This window comes from Podarcis bocagei (assembly GCF_964188305.1).
Source record: "Podarcis bocagei genome assembly, chromosome: W".
Lineage (NCBI taxonomy): Eukaryota > Metazoa > Chordata > Lepidosauria > Squamata > Lacertidae > Podarcis > Podarcis bocagei.
The window spans coordinates 8,264,731-8,278,659 of record NC_138131.1 but is presented as its reverse complement, the minus strand read 5'-3'; the positions used below and the strand labels follow the sequence as shown (position 1 = coordinate 8,278,659).

Sequence of the window (13,929 nt, the reverse complement as noted above, 5' to 3'; positions counted from 1 at the left end):
AGTGCCAGAGCCTGAAACAGAACCAGAGCCACAGCTACAGCCATAGTGCCACAGCCTGAGTCTGCAACAGTGTTTGATACAGCGCCGGACCCTGAAACAGAGACACAGCCTGAAACAGAACCTGAGCCTGGTTATTAGCATGGCAATTAAAGAAGAGAGAGGCAGAAAGGCTTATAAATAGAGTTAAGTGCAAAGGCAAAATAATAAACAACCCTACAGAAATAGAGAAACGATTTCTCGAATTCTTTAGAGAAATCTATAAGGAAGGAAATGAAACAACAGAAGAAGTTAAAGAACATTTAGAACAGAATTGTCTTCCGAAACTTACTAAAGAACAAAAAGAACTGTTGAATGCCCCTATTACATCGTACGAAATTCAAAGAGCAATTAAGGAAGCAAAGATAGGAAAGCCAGCAGGGCCAGACGGCCTACCGGCAATATATTATAAAAAAATGGAGGACTTACTGTCTGACCCATTAAGAAGTATCATGAACAGAGACTTCCGGGTTAGCGCGAAAGGCTAATGGTGGATTCCCTCCGAGCTCCGGAGGGAATCTGCTCTGTAGAAGACGGGTCTTGCCGCCGCGGCGACGCGGGGACCCTCAGAAACCACAGGCGCTGAAGCCTGTGGACTTGGTGACTCGTCGTGCACCATTTGCGCCCCCGACCCGCGAAGAAGCCTTTTTAAAGGCTTCGGAGCGGGGGACAGAGAGTGGCGCGTTGCTGAGAGTAGACCGCTTCTTCTACGGAGCGAAGCCGCATGCCATGGCCAGAGAGCGCTGACTTCTTTCTTTGAACATTTGGACTTTAAAAGTAACAACCCGTGAGTAGTACAGGAATTGGAACTAAAAATAGTTTTTTTCTGAATTTGGCACGATCGGGGGAGGTGCTAAAAGGAAGTCCGTCTCCCCTTCCTGTAGATAAATTAAAGCAAGAATTGATAACTAAGGTTGACAGAACATCCTTCTCTTTACGGGATAAAAGCTATTAATTCCACGACTTGGCAATATAAGTAACTTTGCTGGAGGATAAGAACTGATTTTAAGAGCTGAAGTGCAACCCCCCGGGATCCGGGAGTGATCCGCGAGAGAGCCTGCTGAGGAGACATAAAGAGTTTGACAGCTGTCAAATTAGCTGTCAAAGTTGGAAAAGGAAAAAAAATGGTTTCTGCTATCTTTGCTGGTTATTTTTGTTACAATTTGACTTTAAACTGTTGAAAATAAAGAAGAATAGAAACAAATTAACTTGAATGTTGGATTGGAGGTGGAAGGAATATTAAGTAACTAGAATCCCTCTAGAGGGGGTTCCGAGACATTACAATGGCTGCAGGTGGAAAAATATAGGCTGAGCTGGATAGAATGTTTTTTTCTCTTGGGAAAGTTACAAGGTCAGAGTGAAGCTTTGGCTACAAATGCTACAACTTTGAATTTAAAAGTAAACAAACTTGTTGAATGTGTCAAGGACTTGACTCAAGAAACCTATGCAGCTGAACAAGAAGAGATATGTGCTGTTTCAGAGGAGTGGGAAGGAGGAGCTGAAATGCCGCAGACGACAAAGGAGAGCCAGAGGCCTGCTAAGATAGATGCTAAGAAAAACAAGATTTGGATTATGAGAGCTTGGTTTGAATTAGAGAATGAAGAATGGAGGGATCTCCCTATGGGGAGATCTGAAGACCTATGGATTACAAATCTGATCAAGGCGAAAGTTGGAGCTTTGGGGACATTTGGGACATTTGGACTTAAAAGCAACAAGAAACAAGATTTGGGCTCCACTTTTGAACATTTAGGTCTGGTGGGAAGAAACATAGACCCTATAGGGACAGAGCTTCTCCGAGACCTGATGTCTAATATAAAGGACTACCAAAAAAACCGGCAGAGAGGGACTGAGAGAGATTTGAGGGCCTCGGATGTGAGATCTCCAGGCTGATAGTTGATGGACTGATGGACATTTTTTGGGGATCGAAACCGGGAAAGGGGGGGTGAGAGATTTAGAATCTAAAGGGTGAATAATTATACGTTGTTTTTCTGTTATTTTCTTTTGCAATTAATATAAAAATTGGGAAATTCGTGGAAGGGAATTTGGGTCGACCTTAGAAAAGGGTGTAAAGAATGAATATTGTTGTTTAAACTGAGGCCTATAAGTTAAAATTGGTTAATTAAGATGAATTAAGTGTAATAATAATAAGGTGAAAGTTGGGGGCAAGAACTTGCTGAGCTAATTATTGAAATTGGAATACAAGAAGGGGAGGTGTGGGGAAGTCAGGAAAAGATGTTAAGAAAATAAGGATTTGAAACTATACTTGTTATTTGTGTTGTGTTTGTTTGTGCTTTTGTGTTTGTTTAAAACTTTAATAAAAATGTATTTTTTTAAAAAAAAGAAGAAGTATCATGAACAACATCTTAAAAGACGGAACCATGCCGGATTCTTGGAAAGACAGCCTTATTGCATTAATTCCAAAACAGGGAACGGACAACCTACTTATTAACAACTAAAGGCCTATCACACTTCTAAAGAACGATTATAAATTATATGCAAATATTTTAGCCGAAAGATCAAAAAAAGGCTTCCAGATGATGATACACAATGACCAAGCTGGCTTTTTGCCCGGGAGGCACATTTATAGCAACACTAGAAACATTATAAACTTATTGGCGTATTTAGACTTAAGAATAGAAAAGAAGGCAGTCTTAATGGCTATAGATGCAGAAAAAGCTTTCGACAGAGTATCCTGGAAATTTATGAAAGGTCTGTGACACCATAACAGATTTTGGTATAAAGTATATAAAAGGGATTGAAGCAATATAATCAAAACAAAAAGCTAAAATCATAATCAATGGAAATTTATCACAGGAGTGTGAAATCAGTAAAGGGGTCAGACAAGGTCGCCCACTATCCCCCTTAATTTTCATATTAACATTGGAAGTTTTATGTAAGGAGGAGGAGGCGTCAAGATGGCGATGAGGTAAGACGCATTTGCCGGAGTTCATTTCGAATCCTTTCTAAAATCTGTGTTGTGGCTCCCAGCCTTTCAAGTTTTTGCTGAAGATTGTATCAGGGTGTTGGAGCCCATGCCAGGAGTTCACATTGTTGATAACTGTAAAGCCTGCATAGTAAATCAGCTTTAATGAGCAGATAATTGTATTCTCCGGCAGCCTTGGAAGCAGCCTTCGACTTACTGGTTTTCCGCCAGCTCACATCCAGTTGTATTTTTATTTCTTCCACCTTTTATTACCTTTTAAGCACTGTTATTTTAAAAGACTCATAACGATGGGCCAAGGCAAACGCCTAAGGGATTGTGACGAGGCTCTGCCCTCCCCAAGAGCCAAACAATTAAAAACCGACCCCCACGTGTCTGGCAATCGGAGTGACCCCACTGAACACTGCTATAGGGTGAAAACTCAGAACAGTTTCTACCCTCTAACGTCTCCAGAAACAACGTCAACACCAGAGGAATTATTTTTACCTCAGATTAAAACTGCGGACGGCAAGCTTGGAGGAAGAGGGTGTGTCCCACTGAGGGTGGTGCAGGACGCCGGAGCTGAGGACTGCGCAAGACAAGAACAACATGAACATCTCCATCTTGTGGTCAGAACCCTTAATTGCATATTTAAGAAGATTGATGTGCTATCCTCCCAGCTATGTAACCTCGAACAGAAAATTGATAACTTCTGGTTAAAGTTTAAACCAACTGTAGATACGGGGGAATTGAAGTGCCAGAGGTCCTTACCTTCAACCAAAAAAAGAAGTGTGATCCCTAAATATAAACCAAATCCTGCACTGAAACACCAAGCGTTGTCCCTGCAACCTAAGAAAATCTGCCTAAACATCGGGGCAGGGTCACCAAGGTGGCTTACTCTGAGTGGGGTTAAAAAGCATCTAAGCAATCTCCTAAACATAGAAATCTCACAATGTGATCTCATTGCAGTATTACCCTTGAACCAGCACCTCAGGCAACAGAAAGTGATGCTTGCGTTTTATTCTCCAAGGATCCCTTCAGCTATCATCAGGCAGAAATCACTCTTGGCTAGGTATGATATCATCCCAACAAGAGTTTTTATGGATAGCATGATCCACCCCCTTCTACTTGCCGGTCACGGCACGGAGTGGACTCTGTCGGAGAGGTCGGGAGTACCCCAGGACATCGAGCCTCCTCTCCAGGAGGATATCCATCCGTACCGAAACTGGACTTACCCTACGTCCCCACGAGCCCTAAAGAAACCCACTGGCACAAGCAATTCTCTGACCCCGCCGGAGGAAAGAGAGCTTTTAGCCACCTTTGGCGACCTTCCACCGAGAGAACAACAAGAAATAATTGGAAGACTAGAAGTACTTAATCATCAGCTCATACAGGTCCAGAAGAACGGAAGAGTCCTGCCCACTTCTCAGGATAACCCTGCCAGCTTTTCGGAGTCGTGTTTTAAGGAAGCAGGAAGTCTTCCATACCTTAGTCCAGCTCCTAAACCCATGCCTCCCCCACTTGTGGGCAAAATCCACCGACGTTTGGCAGACCCAGGTCTTGCCCCACAAGTTGGCCCCTCATCCCAACTCTTGATAAATTTTGACTCGCCCTCCAAGAGTCCCCCGCTGAGGAGTGTAACTCAGAGTTCCTTCCACCAAAACAATTCCTTACCATCTAATCCATCAATGCCGGAACTGGAGTCCTCTTATTCCCCTGAGCGGCATAGACCCGACATACAAACGGTACCAGTACGCCGAGCATCCCCTGTACCTTCGCCAGCATCAGGTCATGGGAGTGTTCCACCTACATCAAAAAATGGCCCGGATTTGATTGAAGACCCGGCCGGACATATAAACCAAATGGTTTCATCGGCGACCTTTAGACCTCGCGGTGGGGCAGTCTCAGCAAATCCAGTGGAGTTTCCCACTGAAGTGGCCGCCCTTGGGTTACCCAGCGGGAGACCCGTTTTGTCGCCCCAGTCAGAATTCTTCACTACCAACTTCAAGACTAGGTACCTTCAGCAGGTGCCTGCCATGCAAAGTAAAATAACTGACTTTTTTGCGGGCTCTGCCTTGCCTCCAAAGGACTCACATCTCTCCCTGAAATGACAGCGAATTGGTCACAACAGGAACTCCCCCCTATCAGTCCTCAGCTGGAACATTGCGGGCTGGAGGGGAAAAAAACTTGACCCAGAATTCTTGGAGTATATTAACCTGTTTCATATCATCTTGTTCCAAGAATCGTGGGAAGTAGAGAAAATTGCCCTAAATGGCTTTGAGCTTCTAGAACTCCCTGCCTGCCCCTCCCTGAAAGGAGGCCGCCCTAAAGGGGGCCTAATAATAGGCATCTCCCTCAACCTACACTCTAAACTTACTCTAGTACAGGCCTTGCCTCCTTACGCCCTTACCGGACTGATTGCGGGGGAAAAGATCTCACTTCTAGTTACAAATGTTTACTTGCCACCTGGGGGTTCTTCCTCCGAACTGGGCTCTAAATGGGGCTCGCTAGAAGAGCATTTGCTCTCATGCTATGTTAAGTTTCCTAACACCCCGGCCATAATAGGTGGCGATTTTAATGCCCGCACAGCAGCAAATTGGGACTCGCTGACCAAAACCAAATGGTGGGTTACCCCAAACCTTAATAATTATGAGCTGGAACATATCATGAGGAGAACTTCTAAAGACCAACGAGCTAACGAGGCTGGAGTACTCCTCTATCAAATGGCCATCCGTTTAAATCTGGTCCCCCTAAATGGAACATGCCTCCCTGATATTCCAGGGGATTTCACTCACCTGAGCGTTAAATCAAACAGCGTCCTCGATTACCTGTTGGTTTCCAGTGATCTACTTAAGTGTATTTCCACCTTTAAGATCGAGAATGTACAATCTAGTGATCATCTTCCCCTTGTAGCCAAGCTTTCCCTGAACTGGCAGTCGGAGGCCCATAGACATGCGACCCAGATGGTAACCAACGAATCCTCTCTCCAAGTAAGAGGAATCAAATGGTCGGAGACCCAGGCTCAAAAGTATCAGGAATTCTTTCAAAAAGAAATCCTCGGGCCCCATTCCAACATAGGCTCTGCCTCAGACGAGCATAGCATAGTGTTGAAACGCTTTCACCATCATACGACTGAACTTACGTCCTTCTTCAGGTTACCACCCAAAATATTAAATCGAAACGAGTATACTTACGGTGCCCCCTGGTATAATTCTCAGTGCAAACAAGCAAGACAGCGCCTTCGTGTTATATATAATGCATATAAGACCTCTGATGCATCTACTCTGCAAGAAAGTTATGCACAAGCCAAGCAAGTTTACAAACGCACACAGAAAACTGCCAAACGCGAGTGGCAACACAATCGCTGGCAGGCCTTGATTACCGCTTCAAAACCACATAGATCCAGGGAATTCTGGTCTTTGATTAATAGAAGGGTGAGGAAATACCCAAGGGCAGTCATCCCAGCACCGACATGGGAATTGTTCCTGAAGAAATGTTTCTCACAGGCAGATGCTCCCTCCGACCATCTGATGCATCTGTTTTCCCACCTACCTATTTGGCCTACCACCGATCCGGATGAAATAGCCAAGCTAATAGCCCAGCTGAAACCGGGCAAAGCCCCAGGGCCCGACCTGATCCCTGCTGAAGCAATCAAACTACACCCAAAATGGTGGGCTGACATCTTGGCCAAAACCTTCGACGCAATCAACGCTTCTGGTCTCATCCCCAAAATATGGAAGGAGGCCATTATAGTACCAATTCATAAAAAAGGTTCTCCAATGGAGCCGGAAAACTACCGTAACATCAGCCTCCTTTCGATCATAGGGAAAATTTATGCCAGCTTTTTGCTGACTAAACTATTGCGATGGGCAGACGAGACTAACCAGATTGGTCACGAACAAGTAGGGTTCAGAATTAAACGTTCTACAACCGATCATGCGATAGTCCTTTACCATCTGGCACGGAAGTACTCGTCCCCCCCCCCCCCGCGGCTACCTTTGTGCTGCCTTCCTAGATCTAAAGGCAGCCTTTGACAGCGTTCCTAGAAATATTCTTTGGGAGAAACTTGCGAAACAGGGCATCGATAGAAGACTCTTATGGCTTATAAGCCAGCTCCACGAAGGTACCCTTGCCAGAGTGAGACTTACTCCTGCGGGCGACCTCACAAATTCGATACCAATAAACAAGGGAGTGCGCCAAGGATGTATATTGGCTCCCTGCCTATTCAACCTATTCATCAGCGACATGCGAGCACCCCTAGTCAACTCATCTCCAAGTACACACGCGCCTAGACCAGTGTTTCCCAACCTTTTTTGGGCAAAGGCACACTTGTTTCATGAAAAAAATCTCGAGGCACACCACCATTACAGCCCCGTGATGTCAGCGCGCAGCGTCACGCCGGGAGGGACATGAATTGCTAGCAAATTACATAATCACCTCCTTGAGGGCTGGCTCATCTTTTCCGAAGGCAGAACCCCATTAATTAACAGGAGAGACTCACACCATAGCCAAGACGAGGGGGGAAAACCTCAGTCATGCACAGTCATGCACATGTGGGGGCTAAATGAGGACGAAGACCGGGCAGAGAGCAGGGTTCAAATCACCCCACCTGGCCAGGACAATCCCTGGGTGCTCCCTTGGGCCACTCGCCTGACCCACCTCGCAGGGCTGTTGTTGCGAGGATAACACAGGGAGAACCACGCGCGCCCCCGGGAGCTCCTTGGAGGAGAAAGCGGGCGATGAATGCAATGCACGAAATATATGAGAGGCGACCAGGTTTTGCAGGTGAGGGGCCCTCACCAGCCTCCGCTTCCAACACCCGGCGCAACGACGCCGAAGTTTCCCCCCGGGCTCGGCTCGGGGAGCAGCGCTGCTCCCCCCCGGCTCCCCTTCGCCCTCCCGGCTCTCTCTGCCGCTCACTGGGGACCCCCCTCACCTGCCAAGTCCGGAGCGCCGGTGGAAGTTGCATGCATGCATGCAGGGCGCCGCGTTGCCATTGCATTGCACTGCACTCCATGCAATGCCTGCACGCATGCATTGCCTTGCACGCCCGCCAAGGGGTCTCCCCGCGGTCCGATGCGTCCCCTCCGGCGCGGATGCAGCATTGCAAAAATAAAAACCCCCCGATGCAGCCCTACCTGGGGGGCAGCCTCCGCCTCCGCCGCTCCGCCTCCGCGGGGATCCCCGGGCTCCATCCTGCCGCCCGATCTCCGCGGGGGCGCAGGCAGGCTGCGCGGGGTCTGCGCGGAAGAGCCCCTGCCCGCCCGGCCGCCGCCGCTGCGCTCATTCCATGGCCGGGAGAAGAGCGCTTCAAACAAAACGCCCGGCCCGCCAGGCCACGCTGGGAAACGTAGTTTGCGCACCCCGCACGGGCGCGGAGCCCAAGGGCGAGGGGACTACGGATCCCGGCAGCCCCCGCGCCGGGGACGGAGGGGGAGAGGCCGGGTGCAGGGATGGAGGGACGGGTGGGCGAGCGAGTGAGTGAGTGGCAGCCGCCAAGCCTTGGCCGAGAGCCAGGAAGGGCCTCCCCGGAAGAGGAGGAGGAGGAGGGAGGCGCAGAGCGGGAGGGAGGGAACCCCAGGGGTCATCTAGTGACGGCGCCCCAATCGAAAATTTGACTTAAAAAAAAAATCTTTCAATTTTTTTAATTTTTCCCGCGGCACACCAGGCAACATCTCGCGGCACACTAGTGTGCCGCGGAACAGTGGTTGGGAAACACTGATATAGAGATTATAGAAAGAATACATTGTATACAGCAACACAAAATAATGCAAATAACTACTATAATGATCACTAAAATCAATAAATGTCGAAGCCAACTTCCATCCGGAAGCCAAGAATATAAGAATTCTGATTCCAAGCTGCATGGTAGCTTCCTTTCTAGTTTATTAGCCATGCACTGGTGTCACTTCTATAGCACTGATATTGGTCACTGTATGTTCCTGTAAGAGAACAAGAGCTATTAAACATGAATTTCGATGTATATTGACAGTTTGGATATATGCCCCATGATTCTTTCCCCTCCTTAATTTGGAAATAAATGGGGGCAGGCTCATGGAGGGTCAATTGTACTGGAGGCCAAAAAGTTTGCTTAGGGGATATAATATTAGTAAATTGAAAAGATCCATTGACAGGCACGCCATGAAGCATTATGCCTGAATGACTGGCAAAGGGGGGCATGTGCATACACAGCCAGCATCTAGAAGCATTCAATAAACTGGTAAACATAATCATATCTTGTACAAAAATATTATTCCTCCATATCTTATGATAATTTTCTACCCTAAAAGTCTTATTCAACAACACTGTTCTTCTAGTTCGAAAGTGGCTGAGCCGTGGATACTGCCAGCCAGAGTAGGATTCTGATGACAGCTGCTTGCCAGCCGATAAGGTGAAATATGGTGGTTTCAACTGTATTGGGTCGTCTGCTTCTCTTCCTTGTATAATGGTGCAGCAAAGGATGGCAAGGCAAATGGTTAGGAAGGCGCATCCGCGGTTAAAGAGGCTCACCATGGCCGCACGCATCGAGCTGGAACCCACAAAGGCTTGTCCTCGACGTCCACTGCCGCGTACCCTCATCCCCACGTGATCAGCGGGACAGGTATATGCCACGCGGGGTCAGGCAAGCGTCGGTACACCACCAAGGGGCGGGGGAGTGCCTCCTCCTTCCTAAAATGCAATTCAGCGGGGGTATGGGTCCTAAGATGTGGATATAAAAAATGGTTAAGTACAAAAAGAACTTGGTGAACAGCCAAAGGGATATCTGCTGTTGGTATGCTTCGGCCGCCAAGCTGTTTAAGCAATAGGGTTTTGAACGTCAGGTGTTCCCTTTCCACTATAGCTTGACCTGTGGAGTTAAAGGGTATGCCATTCCACAACATACAAAATTCTGAAAATGCTTTAGAAATATAAGCTGGACCATTATCAGTTTTGATACGTGCAGGTTTACCCATGACTGAGAAACAGCGGATAGTGTGCTGAATGACATGCCGAGCTGTTTCCCCTCTCATGGGCGTAGCCCATATGAATCCAGAGTGGGTGTCCACCGTGAGGTGAACCTTGGAGAGTGGAGCCAACACAGGTGTGTGTGTGACATCCATCTGCCAACACGCCAATGCAGACATGCCCGTAGGATTGACAGCATCAAAAGGAATGGCCAGCTGAGATTTAGAACAGGAAGCACACTGGGAAACTATATCCCTTGCTTGGGCCAAGGGAATAGAAAACTGCTTCGCCAATGCTTTCGCAGGAAGGTGAAAGGTGTTATGACATAGTATAGGATCAGAAAAGAGAGAAAAGGCAGAAATGTTCTTCAATGCTGCATCTGCTCTTGCATTGCCCTCTGCTAAATACCCTGGGTGCAATATGTGGGAGCGAAGATGTGCAACATAATAAGGGAACTCTCTGTGCTGAAGTAAGGCCTGAAGGGTAAGAAACAAGGAAAACAAGTCAGAATCCAAGGAAGGAGTTATATAGATAATGGTAAAATAGCAAAAAGGTGATATACATACTGAGTATCCACAATAAGATTGAAAGGTTGAGTAGGAAAGGATTGAAAGGCAAGAATCAGAGCTGCTAGCTCAGCTCGCTGAGCAGAAGACTGTGGAGGGGCAAATAAACAATTCCATTTTCCTCCCTCCTCCCACGTCACTACTCCCCTACTTCTTGTTCCATCCGTGAAAAGGGTCAGTGCAGAGGGGAGAGGTGTGAGAGACAAGGGGGTAGCCAAAACATAGGTGACCTGTGTCAGAAATGTCAAACGGTCATCCTTTGGAGGGTTAAAAATGATGACACCTATAAAATCTGCCAAAGCAATTTGCACGGCAGCATTAGTTATGAATAAATGCTGCTGTTCAGTCTGTGAGAAGGGAAGATATATTGATGCAACATCATAACCGCTTAAAGCTATTGCTCGTGAACGTCCTTTGATAACAATGTCTGATGTGGATTCAATTATGGAATAAATGTTTTTTGGTGGGGTGTGCGGTAGATGTAGCCATTCTATAATGCAGATAGTCTTCTTCTTGTTCCGCCTGAGCATATAAAATTCCTGTTGGCAACAACAGTGTAGCAAACACTGCCAGATGCAGCTTGTGTGCAGCACCTCTAGGTGGCACATGCAGAAAGGTTTCAATGCTTCACTCACAAAATGTTGACAAAGTGTAGGGGAGTTCCGCATGCCTTGAGGCAGGACAACCCACTGATATCGCTTGGTGGGCTGCGAATTGTGATATACTGGCAATGTAAAAGCAAACTGTTCCCTGTCTGCTGGAGCCAGTGGGATGAAGATGGTTCAATGTGGCCGAAAGTCAACTGTTCAGAAATAAGCTGTTCAGAAACTATATGGTGCCATTGCTGCGGATTTTTCTTTTGGTGGAGGCCACCGTTCTACCCACACTGAGGTATCGGTGATCCTGGTTTGCCACACTGGAAGCAAGTTGTATCGGTGGCTACAGGCTGGTTTTCATTGAGCGCAGCTGCCAGCAAATGAATCTTGTGGGTGGCTGTATCTACGGACTGACAAATGCGAAGCATGGCTGCTGTGTCTGTGGCAGGATTGGCATTTTCCTCATTGGCATTTTCAAAGGCCAATTGTTTGATAATTATTTGTTTGGCTTCAGGATTTTCAATTTGATGACTCACTGCTGTAAGCAGCCTGTCCATAAAGGAAGAATATGATTCTCTAGCCTCTTGCCTGATTGAACTGCACCTTGATTGAATACTGGTGGGTTCTGGGATTTTTCTCATTGCTTGTTTAGCAGCAAGAGCAGTATCCTTCAATAAGATCTGCAGCAGTGTGGCTTGTGCTGAAGCCTGAGCGAAAGGGCCACGCCCCATCAAGGCATCCATGACGTCTGCGAGGGTAATATTTGGATTATTCCCCCTGATTTGTTGAAACAAGGCTTGGTCATAAACACGGCAGGCAGTTTCCCATTCGTGGGCAAACAAAACACCTGCTGATGGGGGTAACACTGTACGTGCCAAAAACTTGATGTCATCTGGAACCAAAGGCTGGGCTAATGTGGTTTCCAAAAGAGCCTGTGTAAATAGGGCTTGAAGTCCATTTGTCCTTACTGACAATTGGAGCTCTTTCAAGATTTTAAAGTCAAAAGGTTGCTGCTGGGCTTGAGTTCCTGCTGGAGCACCAGCAGGGGGCACAATAACAGGGAATGCCATAGTATCCTGAATTAAGGAACAGGCAAGGACTGCACGTTGAAAAGGGGTAGCTGGGTCTGCCTCTGAAAGATTAGGATTATAGCCAGCCAGACCACGGTATTTTTGCAGGATTGGGTCCTCTGGTGAGGAACTGTAGTCCGGAGGTTTGGGGTCTGGAGCTGCTGGCAGGGCAAGTATCGGAACAGAGGCTAACACACCAGACTCTAACACAGCAGGCTGGATTAAGGAAGCTGGAGGTTGTTTTGGCAATGCAGCCATGGAGATATTTTTTGGCGATAAGGAGCCCATGGCGTAATGAACCTTGCACCATGCATTTAAAATCCGAGTACTGATGCTGGGGAGCCCATGAAAATGTTCACCAATCTTGTCCCAAAGTTTTAATTCACATGTTCCATTCAAAGGAAACCAAGGACAATGTTCATCAATAGCCAGAATAAGCTGTATCAAATCACCCTCTGGAACTTCCAATTTGTTGGAGGAGAGGAGAAATTTTAAGTCTTTTAAAAACTTCTGTTGTGGAGTAGTCAAAGAGCTGCCCATTTTTCAAAAATCAATATAATAGAAGGGATCGGACTCACCAGGGATCCTTAGATTCTTCAGCGCTGTGCAACACTTGCCGGGCGTGGTGAACCGATGATATCCACTGCTTGGATAGAAAAACCTCTCACGGTTTCTTTTAAAATCCTCTTAGTCTGCCTCAGACTGTTTGCTTTAATTTTTGCCTCTTTTCTTTAAGTTGCCTCACACGGGGCACCACTTGTGGGAACCAATTGACGGAAGCCAGCCGTCATTTTGGGGTGCAAGGCATAGAAAAACACACACAAAGGCAGCAATATTTTCATGGACGGAGGGCAGCTCATATCAGACTTCTCCTCCTCCTCCAGTCCGTTTATTACACTGCCCAGAGGGGGGAACATAACTCCTTATAAGGTCAATGCATTCCAATACATTGTAAAGCTCAGAGTACTGGTCAGCCGAGGTCAGGGGGCACCCTGCAATATTACAAGCCTTTATCGTGGCTATCTCTCCCACATAGAAGGTAATGACACCCGTTTTGGGTGGCATGGCTATCTTAATTATGGGAAAATAAAGACGCATAGGAGTTTTTCAAATCATATAATAAGAAATGCTATATATAAGGTATGGGGGAAATACAAAAGATATTTGGAACAGAAAACCCCAAGATGGAACTCTCCACTAGAAGCAATCGCTGTTAAAAAAAGCAACAACATCAAAGAGAACTGGATAACGTATAACACAATATTAAGGGGGGAGGAGGAGGGTCAACTAATATTGATAAGTTATGAAAAAATAAAAGATCACTTTTCTACTTGGCTAGATTACTTCCAGGTGAATGAAGTGTTCAGACAGGATAAGCAGATAGGTTTTAAAAAGGAGCCTTCAAGATTTGAAAGAGAACTACTGAATAGTAAAACCAAAATAATCGCAAAAATGTTTAGACTTCTTTTAGACTACGAAGTAATGGATGAGGAGGTTAAGGCTTCAATGATGAAGTGGGCCCAAGATGTGGGCCGTCCAATTATGCTAAAAGATGGGGGAAACTGATGGAATGTAAATTTGAAATTTACAGCCAGCTATAATATAAGAGAGAACATGATGAAAATGGCTCATAGGTGGTACCTCACTCCTTCCAGATGATCAAGAATGTATAAAAATTTGGTGAATGCTTGTTGGAGATGTGGAGGAAATAACGGTGACATGAGCCACATGTGGTGGACGTGTGAAAAGATTAAGATTTTTTTTTGGGGGGGAGAATATACGATGAATTAAAAAAG

General features: G+C 46.4%; 1 long non-coding RNA gene across 1 annotated transcript; it reads left to right on the top strand.

Annotated features, from left to right (window-relative positions):
• The first annotated feature begins 11,313 nt into the window (after positions 1-11,313).
• LOC308578244 lies at positions 11,314-12,692 on the top strand. The gene is made up of 2 exons (XR_014003834.1): positions 11,314-12,015; positions 12,088-12,692. It is a non-coding gene; the product is annotated as an uncharacterized lncRNA (long non-coding RNA).
• The last annotated feature ends 1,237 nt before the right edge of the window (positions 12,693-13,929 follow it).